The sequence below is a fragment of the Sinocyclocheilus anshuiensis genome, unplaced genomic scaffold (genome assembly GCF_001515605.1).
Source record: "Sinocyclocheilus anshuiensis isolate Anshui unplaced genomic scaffold, SAMN03320099.WGS_v1.1 scaffold127, whole genome shotgun sequence".
NCBI classification, from domain to species: Eukaryota; Metazoa; Chordata; class Actinopteri; order Cypriniformes; family Cyprinidae; genus Sinocyclocheilus; species Sinocyclocheilus anshuiensis.
In genome coordinates, this window is record NW_015552528.1 from 1 (window position 1) to 8,808 (window position 8,808).

Here is an 8,808-nt window from a genome sequence, read left to right on the forward strand (position 1 = left end):
AGATAATAAGCATCAAAGTTTGATTTCACTTATAAATATAACTATATATAATATTAATCTTTGACATCTCATTACTCGGTCAAAATGAAAGATATCAAGGTTATATTTTCACAGAATGTTCTTTACATTATATAGGATGACTGTAGAAAACGGTAAATCACCAAACTGACTGTAGTTGTGCTTCACAGGCAGGTCACCCTCAGGTATATGAGCCTCGTGCAGAGCATCTGTGCTGCTGTGTGGGGGAAGGGCAGAACACACACACACTCTTCACATCAGCAGACTGCAGCTTTGGAATTAACTGTTCTTAATTAAGTCAAGAAAAAATGATTTCTAAACCAAATGTGAGTGTGTCAGCTAGATTTTTAGTAACTTCAGCTAGAAGTTACTTTTAAGAACTTTTTGGTTATTAAACGTAATATAATCACTTAATATTCTTATGTTCTAAGAATAAATAACAATAATAATGATAAACAAATAAATCACGACTTATATACGGTAATTGTGTTATTTAATCAGTGCCCTTCACCCTGAGTGTTTGTTAACAGCACGGGTTTTTTTTAAATTTTTTTTATTGTGTTTGTTAACAGCGCGGGGTTTTTTTTTAATTTTATTTTTTATTTTTTTTATTGAAGATATAACATTCACAGGGGATACAATCATAGCAATAAATTACATACGCAACCAGAATACAAAACAAATATATAAAGAATAATAAAAATGAAATATAAAGAACAAAAACAAAAATTAAAAATGAAACATCTTTTCTTTCCTTTTTATAAATAAATCATAAATAAATTAAAATAAAAAATAACGTAAATGGAAAATTACATATAAAATGTCAACTTCAAAGAATACACAGGAGGTTTACATTAAAGTCATTACATTGCATTAAATATTTTTTCAATCAATACAGTAGTTTTAACAGCTTTCTTGTTAAGTGAAGAGCAGAGAGATTCATAAAATAATTTAAAATCAATACAAAAAATCCTAAAATTGGGCATACACTCAGTAACTTTACATTTGTGAAGATGAAATAGGCCACAAAGAGTTAACAGTTTTAAGATATCATCCAGCTCCTTTTATCCTGATTCCCAAATTAAAAATAGTGCATTAATTACCTCAAAACTAAAAAGTTTGTTGTAAGCTGAGAAAACAAGCCAAGACATTTCTTTCCAAAAATCCTTTGCATACTCATTTAGTCATTTTGCAGACGCTTTTATCCAAAGCGACTTACAATTGGGGGATACATTTAGCGATTCTTCTTAAAGAGGCAAACAGATACAGGAAGTGCTTGTAATACCAAGTTTATGAGACTTTGGTTAATCTTCAAAACACAAATTGAAATATTTTTAAACCTACCTGAAAATCCAGGTAGCCAAAACTTGGAGGTCATAAAGACATTGTAAGATTGCATTCATATAAACTGAGCAGTTTGATCAAAGCCTTGTGAAGAGATACGATCTCTTGATTTAAATTTGAATAGATTTAACTTTAACAGATTTATCTAGGTTTAACAGATTTAACAAAATACTTTTTGGGAGCCCTGTATATATTCTGAAATGCACAAGATACAGTCTTTGAATAATGTCATATGTAATTTTGCTTTCAAGAATAATGCTTGTATGTTCTATGTTGTCGTGAACTACATAGCTTGTAAATAAGTCTTGTAAATAAATTATCTCCATTAAGTGGAAATTATTTGTTCATTCAAATTGCTCAAATATACTATAAAAAAGGGTAACACTTTACATTAAGGCTCCCTTTGTAAAGAGTTTATAAAGGTGTTAACAACACATTTTCAAATGCATTATAAATCATTGATAAGCAATTATAAATGCATGAATAAAAAGGGTGATTTTAATGCAATACCCGCCAAATAGTGAAACATTGTTAACTCATGTTATAAATGCTTAATAAATATATTTATTAATACTTATTTCACTCAAAACTAGATTCCTGATTTATTTCATGATGCAGCAAAAATAGACTTTTATAGCGAATTTTAAAAGGTGTTATTAATATTTTTCTCATTTATATCTCATATTTTTTAGTTTTTTGTCTTTGACAAGGTACGCGATACAGTACGTGTCGTGCGCTTAGCGCCAGCAAAATACAGTGTAAAGAAATACTCTTTGAGAGAAGCAGTCAATCAGGATAAGTTAAAGGCAGCTCGTAAGTGTATTTATTTCTTGTCTCAGTGTTTAGCGCAGTTGTCATTGCTAGGAAACATTGTTTTGTTTACTGTGTGGAGACGTGCTGAAATTGCGTTTGGTCTCGTTGTCACGGTCAGGTGTGCTACAGATCAGGCAGGACGACGAAGATGAAGACAATAACATTTAATAAATCCAGACAGGGTAGGAACACACACACACGGTAACATTCACAATAACCGACAAACTAGAACACAATCGACAGGAACTGATATAGGGCAGATAACGAGGGCAGACAGGTGAGCACAATGAGGTGATTAACTAATAATGAGAACAGGAATAACCAAATATGGACACAGAGGGAGAAACCACAATCAACAGTCCACAGGGGTGTGACAACTGCCTTATGTGCGATTGATTTTACCTAAACACCTCAATTTAAAATTTAAATGAAATTGAGTCTAATAATGCAATACTTACTAAAACGTGTTTGTGGTGTTGTTGTACTGTGCATGTTCTACTGTAGTTTATTTTTCCAAAATAAAAATTAATAAATAATTAAAACGACTGAAATAATTTTAATATTGAGTCCATTAGATTGCTTTTGGCTATAAGAAATATGTAGGCTATAGGTATGGCTGTACATACACATGTAAGTTAGTGTTATGTTAGAATCATTATTATACTCATACCTTTTGTTCTTGTAATATTTTGAATTGTTTTTAGCTTTATTTTTTTGTTTTCATTTAAATGTTTAGTTTTGAAATGTTGTTGTATGCATTTGTCATTTTTATTTAATTTCTTTTATTTTCTTAAGTGTGTGTGTGTGTGTGTGTGTGTATATGTATGTATGTATGTATATATATAGTATTTATAGAGTTTTAGCTTTTAGTTGTAATTACTTTTTCTTATTTGTAAGTCGCTTTGGATAAAAGCGTCTGCTAAATGACTAAAAGTAAAGTAAGTAAAAGTAAGGTGTCACAATCATGGACTTTTAGTTTGTTTTCTTTCCTCATGTTTCCCTTGACCTAGTTTTCCCTCTCCATATGAAAGTGCGGCCACTCACACTATTCTATTTTCATCCGCATGATGAAGCTACTGAACTGCCCGAATCCCCATCCCCCTCCGACTGAACTGGAAATGCAGTCACTCTGCTGGATAGCCTAGTATTTGTTGCTCAGTGTAAAATGGACATGCTCTATCTAAAAGAAAAAAAGGTGTAACATTTACGCACAAATCTCTATTAATCATTTTATATATTAAAAAAAAAAAACACCCCAATTCAGGATTTGAACCCGTGTCATTGATATCGTTGATTAACTCTCTACCTCTTGACTGTGGATTAACTTAATATAAAACGAATAATATAATCCCTTTTCCAGTAGTGTGTTTGTGCACACAAGTGAGACACTCTTCATTCGTATAACTTCACAAAAATAAAAATATTCAGTGACATCATGCTGGTCATTTTCTGTGTGTGTGTTTGTGTTTATTATATTGCAAAGAATGTTTATTCGTGGTTTTGTGACAGAGTCCTGACACTCCTGTCATGTCTTGTTTTTATGTGAGCGTGCAGCTTCGAGTGTGCTCGAACCATGCGCTCTCTTGTCTGCATGCCTTGTTTCATGTTGGGGCGTGGTGTTCGGATCTCGGGACTCATGTCTTGTTCAGTTTCGGTTTTGTGTCGGGGTTCGGACACTAATGCTCCATGTTCTGTCTTGTTGTTGGAGTGCGCAGTCTCGAGTTCGCTCGGGCTTTGCGCTCTTCTGTGTGTGTTGTGTTCTGTGTAGCGCACGGTTTGTGTTCGGCCGCGTGCTTTTATGTTATGTTTTGTCTTGTGCTGTGTAGCATGTAGCTTGTGTTTTCACGGGCTGTGTGCTTTCATGATGTCATATTTTGTGTGAGTATGCGGCTTATGAGTGTTCTCATTAGCTGCGTGTTCATGTCTTCTGTTCAAGCACATGGCTTATGATTGTTTTGCTGGCCATGTGCTTGTGTTCTTGCTTTGCGTGAGCACATGGATTTTCTTGTTTGTTTCTATGTGGTCTCATGTCTATTGTCTAACCCTGCCCACCTTGTTACCTGATTATTCATTCATTTGCCCCACCTGTCCTCCCTTTTTACCTGCCTTGTTTGCTTCCTTTTATTCTCCTTGTGTCTGCAGTCCTGTGCCAGTTCGTTGTCATATGTTCTTTGGTTGTGTTCTAATCCTGTCTTGCCTTGTTCTGCCCAGCCTGTAAAGTTGCCAGTCTGTTTCCCCTCCAGGGTAGTTTTTCTTTGTTTAGTTTTATTTTATTATTAATAAAAAGCCCAATTTATTCCTGCAATTGAGTCCTCGCCTCATCCCTACACTCCCAAACCTGACATTTACAATGTGTTTCTGGATCCACCCACACGTTGTGAACAGTTAAAACGGTAAGCAGAATGAGTTCATTACATGTAAAGTATATCTTCTTGTCGTGCAACATTGATATACCTATCAATCAGAACAATGGCAGCCAATTTCAATGGTAAGTGTCTTTTCTTATCATGGTTATTTTAAATATATTTTAAATGTTTTGTTAACATTATACATTTATCATCTTTAGGTACTTTTGAGAATCTCGAGTTTGATGAGGGTTTGGAACAGATCCTGGAAGAGATCTGAAAGTCTTTCACTTTTTCTATTAAGTTATTTAATGTATAATACTACTAATAATAACATGTTAACATTTTATTTCTTCAGTTGACGAAGCACAGCTAGCTGCGTACGGTGATGATGCAGTTAATAAAGTTTACAATTTCTCATAAACTGTTTACAATATTTGACAGGGTTGAACGGGGTGTATCGAACAGCCACGTGGTAGGATTAGACGTTCACACATTGGCCACATGTGCTAGCACCGCTCAAACAGTCACCACACCTAATTCACCAAGTACAAGTCGGAGTTCTGTACAGCTCAGGACGGTGTAAAATGACAGAGGTTCCGGAAGAGGATGATTCAGGCCTACCCAATAACGAATGTTACAGTATGTATTAAATCAGAGAATATCTCATTATTACATTTTTATGTTTGACTCCGCTTTATTTGATAAATTAAAACGCCATCTGCCCTTGCATTGAAGGCCCATACAGTGCATCCATCTAAGCCCTGCAGGACTTATCATCAGTCAGTTGCTTTAAAAAAAAAGTATAATTGATGTATATAGTGTATCTAGTGTTTTATTTTAATATTTGTTCATTCAATTTCTTGAATGTTACTGCTAAATACTGTACCTGAAAAATAAAGCACTGTTTGTTTTATTTGTATATTATGTGTATTTGTAATGTATATCTTTGTTCTTATTTTCTAATAACAAAGATAAAATAATGACAAAGATTTTTATCTTTGCTCACTTTGGCCTAAATGTCTGTCATTCTTTTTTTATTTTATACTTTAAGGTGTAAGAGGTGTTATGTTTCTGCACTCTTCCATTTTTAGCAAATTAAGAAAACTTTGTCTAAAAACAATTTTTGTGATGGTTTGTATTTTTTGTGCTCTGTATGGAACATCAGTGCCTGTTGATGAACTCCATTACTTGTGTTTGTTTTCGACATGATAACAGACGTTTTATACTTGTGCTACAACTTTTTGGCCTGTGCTACAAAACTTTCAACCTCTGTAGCACCAGTGCTATGTGAAAAAAAAGTTAATGTACAGCCCTGCATACTTTCCATGTTAATTCTTAGTTATATTCTGAAGGTTATTACAGAAGGATTTATTAACGCAATGTTTTTTACCTGATTTACATACCATTCTGGGGTTAAAAAATATGGCGATAATCGCATTTTAATACGCGTTCATAGTATTTTAATATTTTTCATTAAAAAAAAAAGATATCCAAAATCTGCTCTGTAAAAATTTGTAACACTGATGTTATTAAAATGAAATAAAGATTACAAGTGTAACTGTTTTCAGTTTCTAGATTTTTGTTTTTAAAATATATGTAAATAAGTGCATATTTAATTATATCAGCTCATTTGCATAACTAAAACATGTTTTGTTAGAAAACTTGCAATGCAAAAAAATGATAATAATAATAATGTATTTAATTTACACCACTGATACGTTGTTTTCGTTCAATTCCAAGCACAAACAATGTAGAAAAAAATGTGTATCAAAAATATCTTAATTTGTGTTCAGAAAATTAACGGAGGTCTTGCGGGTTTGGAATGACATGAGGGTGAGTAATTAATGACAGAATTTTCATTTTTGGGTGAACTAACCCTTTAATAAATGAAATACACATTTTTTTATATGAAACTAAATGCCACATTTTGCATCGTGTTGCATTAATTTTTTATTGTCCTGGTAGCTTACCTCCCCAACTAACCAGTCATGTGGCCTTAATGTTTAAAAGTCCCTGTGATGCAGCAGGTACTCCAGTTTCTTGTCAGGGGATCTTATAATCGCCACAATAACATCTGTGGATTAATTTTGCCATAGCATGTCAACCTGTTATAATATAAACTTCATTATACAGTACTCAGTGAAATAGGGTTGCTTTTGCTTGTCTCACTGTATGCATTACAATATATATTGTTATAATAATTATTTTTTATTACCTCTCCCTCTACAGGAACTACCTCTGAAGAAAGATCACAGGTGTCAAACTTTGACTCACTATCTTGGCTTTTCCTGTCTGAACTCGCCACATAGCTCCTTGTCTTTTTCTTTTTCTGGGGGGATGGCACACTATGTGGAGCAGAGTAGAATTTTGACTTTGTGGCTGGGAATCTTCTTTCCTCTCTCTTTGCCCATGTCTCACGAGACTGGGCAATGTCCTCTGCTAGAAGAGGTCTCAACAGCAGTTCTTAGGAGAGGCTATGTTGCAAAATATGTTCTGTATACCTTGCCTGCAGGGAGAGAAGCATTTTCCTTACAAATGTTCACGGTCGAACACATTTTTTCTTAATGATGGACTGCTTTATGATCCCAAACCACTTCTCTACGTGGCAATTTGTGTCTCGTGTTTTCTCTGGTTTGCTCTTTGTCTCCAAGTTTTTCTCATCTGAGGCACACCTCTTTAAATTTCCTAAGAGGAAACCATTCCACAGGGGAAAGATGGCAAGAAAATTCTGAAAGAGGAAGTCAATAATGCCTGGGCAGAAGTATTGGTTGTCCTCATTTGACCCCTGACTCTTTTGCTGCCTGCTCTGTGACCTCTTCCAACAGTCGATGGAAAAATGGAGTGAATGGTGACCTGCCCACAATTGACTTAAGGTCCCTTGTTTCTTCACCAGAGTAATCAGTTTCAGAGTCTTCCAGCACTGTGTGTTCCAACGGTTCCTCTTGGGTTTTTTAAATGCAGGCTTTCTTTGAAAGTTTTTGTGCATTTAGGAGTTGACAAGACCGTGCATAATGATTTGAAGATGTTTGCAGACTCGCTGAGGGAACTCGCATTTTGTAGTCTTGCAAATCCAAATGTGACAAAGTCTCTCAGGCCATTATCACTGGCTTCCCTAGCAATTGCCTGTGCAACTGCTTTTAGAACATGGGCAGAGCAGATATGCAGCACAGTGTAAGGTCTTATTTCCTCCCACCTTCTTTCCCCTCTGCAAATTGCATACGCTCTGTCCAGATAGGTGGTGATGTTCTCTTTGTTGAAAGCAAGAAGGACACTTTGCATTAGAGCCCAACTGTAGTCTGTTTCGACCTGATGGATGTGGAGTTGTGTGTACCTTGACAATTGTAGCATAAACTGCATTAACCAAAATGCAATTGGATGCACAGAATGCTCATTAGACAGCATTTCACATACTGGGAGAGGGGGTGCATCCCGACCTCTTCCAGGAACAGTAAGTGAGTAATAAAGTATTATTTTTGACTGATTTGGAAGTTTTGTCACAAGCCCACCCACCAGTAGCATCAAGTTACAGAGTAACTGGACACCTGCTTCTTAAATGCTCTACAAGAAGGCTGATGCCAGTTTCTGTGTACATATGCACAACAAACGGTTCAATACTGAGGTGTTGAATGTACCCTGGTATTTTGAAGAATTTTGTGTCTGTCTCCTTAAGTATTCTCTGTGTGAGGTGCATCTCCATCAGAACATCATCATGGAGACATTGCTTTCTCCTTACCTCTGAACCAATGACTTTTAGAACATTTTTGTTCGGGCAGTTGGTCATGTTTCCAGCCATAAGTTCCCCTTTTGAGGTTGACCGAAGTTTGCGGTAAAAATAATGACTAGGTCCATGAATGTCAGGGGTCCGGGCCCTGTGTTTCTCTCTCTCACCACCAGAGATTGCCATCTCCCTTCCACCCGGACTCCATTCCCCAGACTCCACTCACCTGTTCACTCATTACACCCTCAGCTGTTCCCCATTGTCACAGACTATATATTCTCCTCTCACTCACCACTCTGCCTGGCTGAATTAATTGTAATTGTTATTCTTGTTTGTAGGTGATGCATGCAAGCACTTTCGGTTGCCGCATTTGTATCCCGGTCCTGTTTTTTGGTTGAGTTGTTTTTCAGATCCCATTTGATCTGTTTCTGTTTTGCTTTGTCTGTTTTTGTTTGGTAATAAACCTGCGTTTGGACCCAGACCCCTGTTTACACTGTGTTTTCCCTTACCAGACTGTGACAGAATTCAGCCAGCAACATGGGTCCAGCAGGGAAACTCTTCAACATT

The 8,808-nt window shown here is 35.7% G+C and overlaps 1 pseudogene; it reads right to left on the reverse strand.

Moving 5' to 3' along the window:
* Window positions 1-6,738: 6,738 nt before the first annotated feature.
* Window positions 6,739-8,427, reverse strand: LOC107663570 (uncharacterized; annotated as a pseudogene).
* Between the last annotated feature and the right edge of the window lie 381 nt (window positions 8,428-8,808).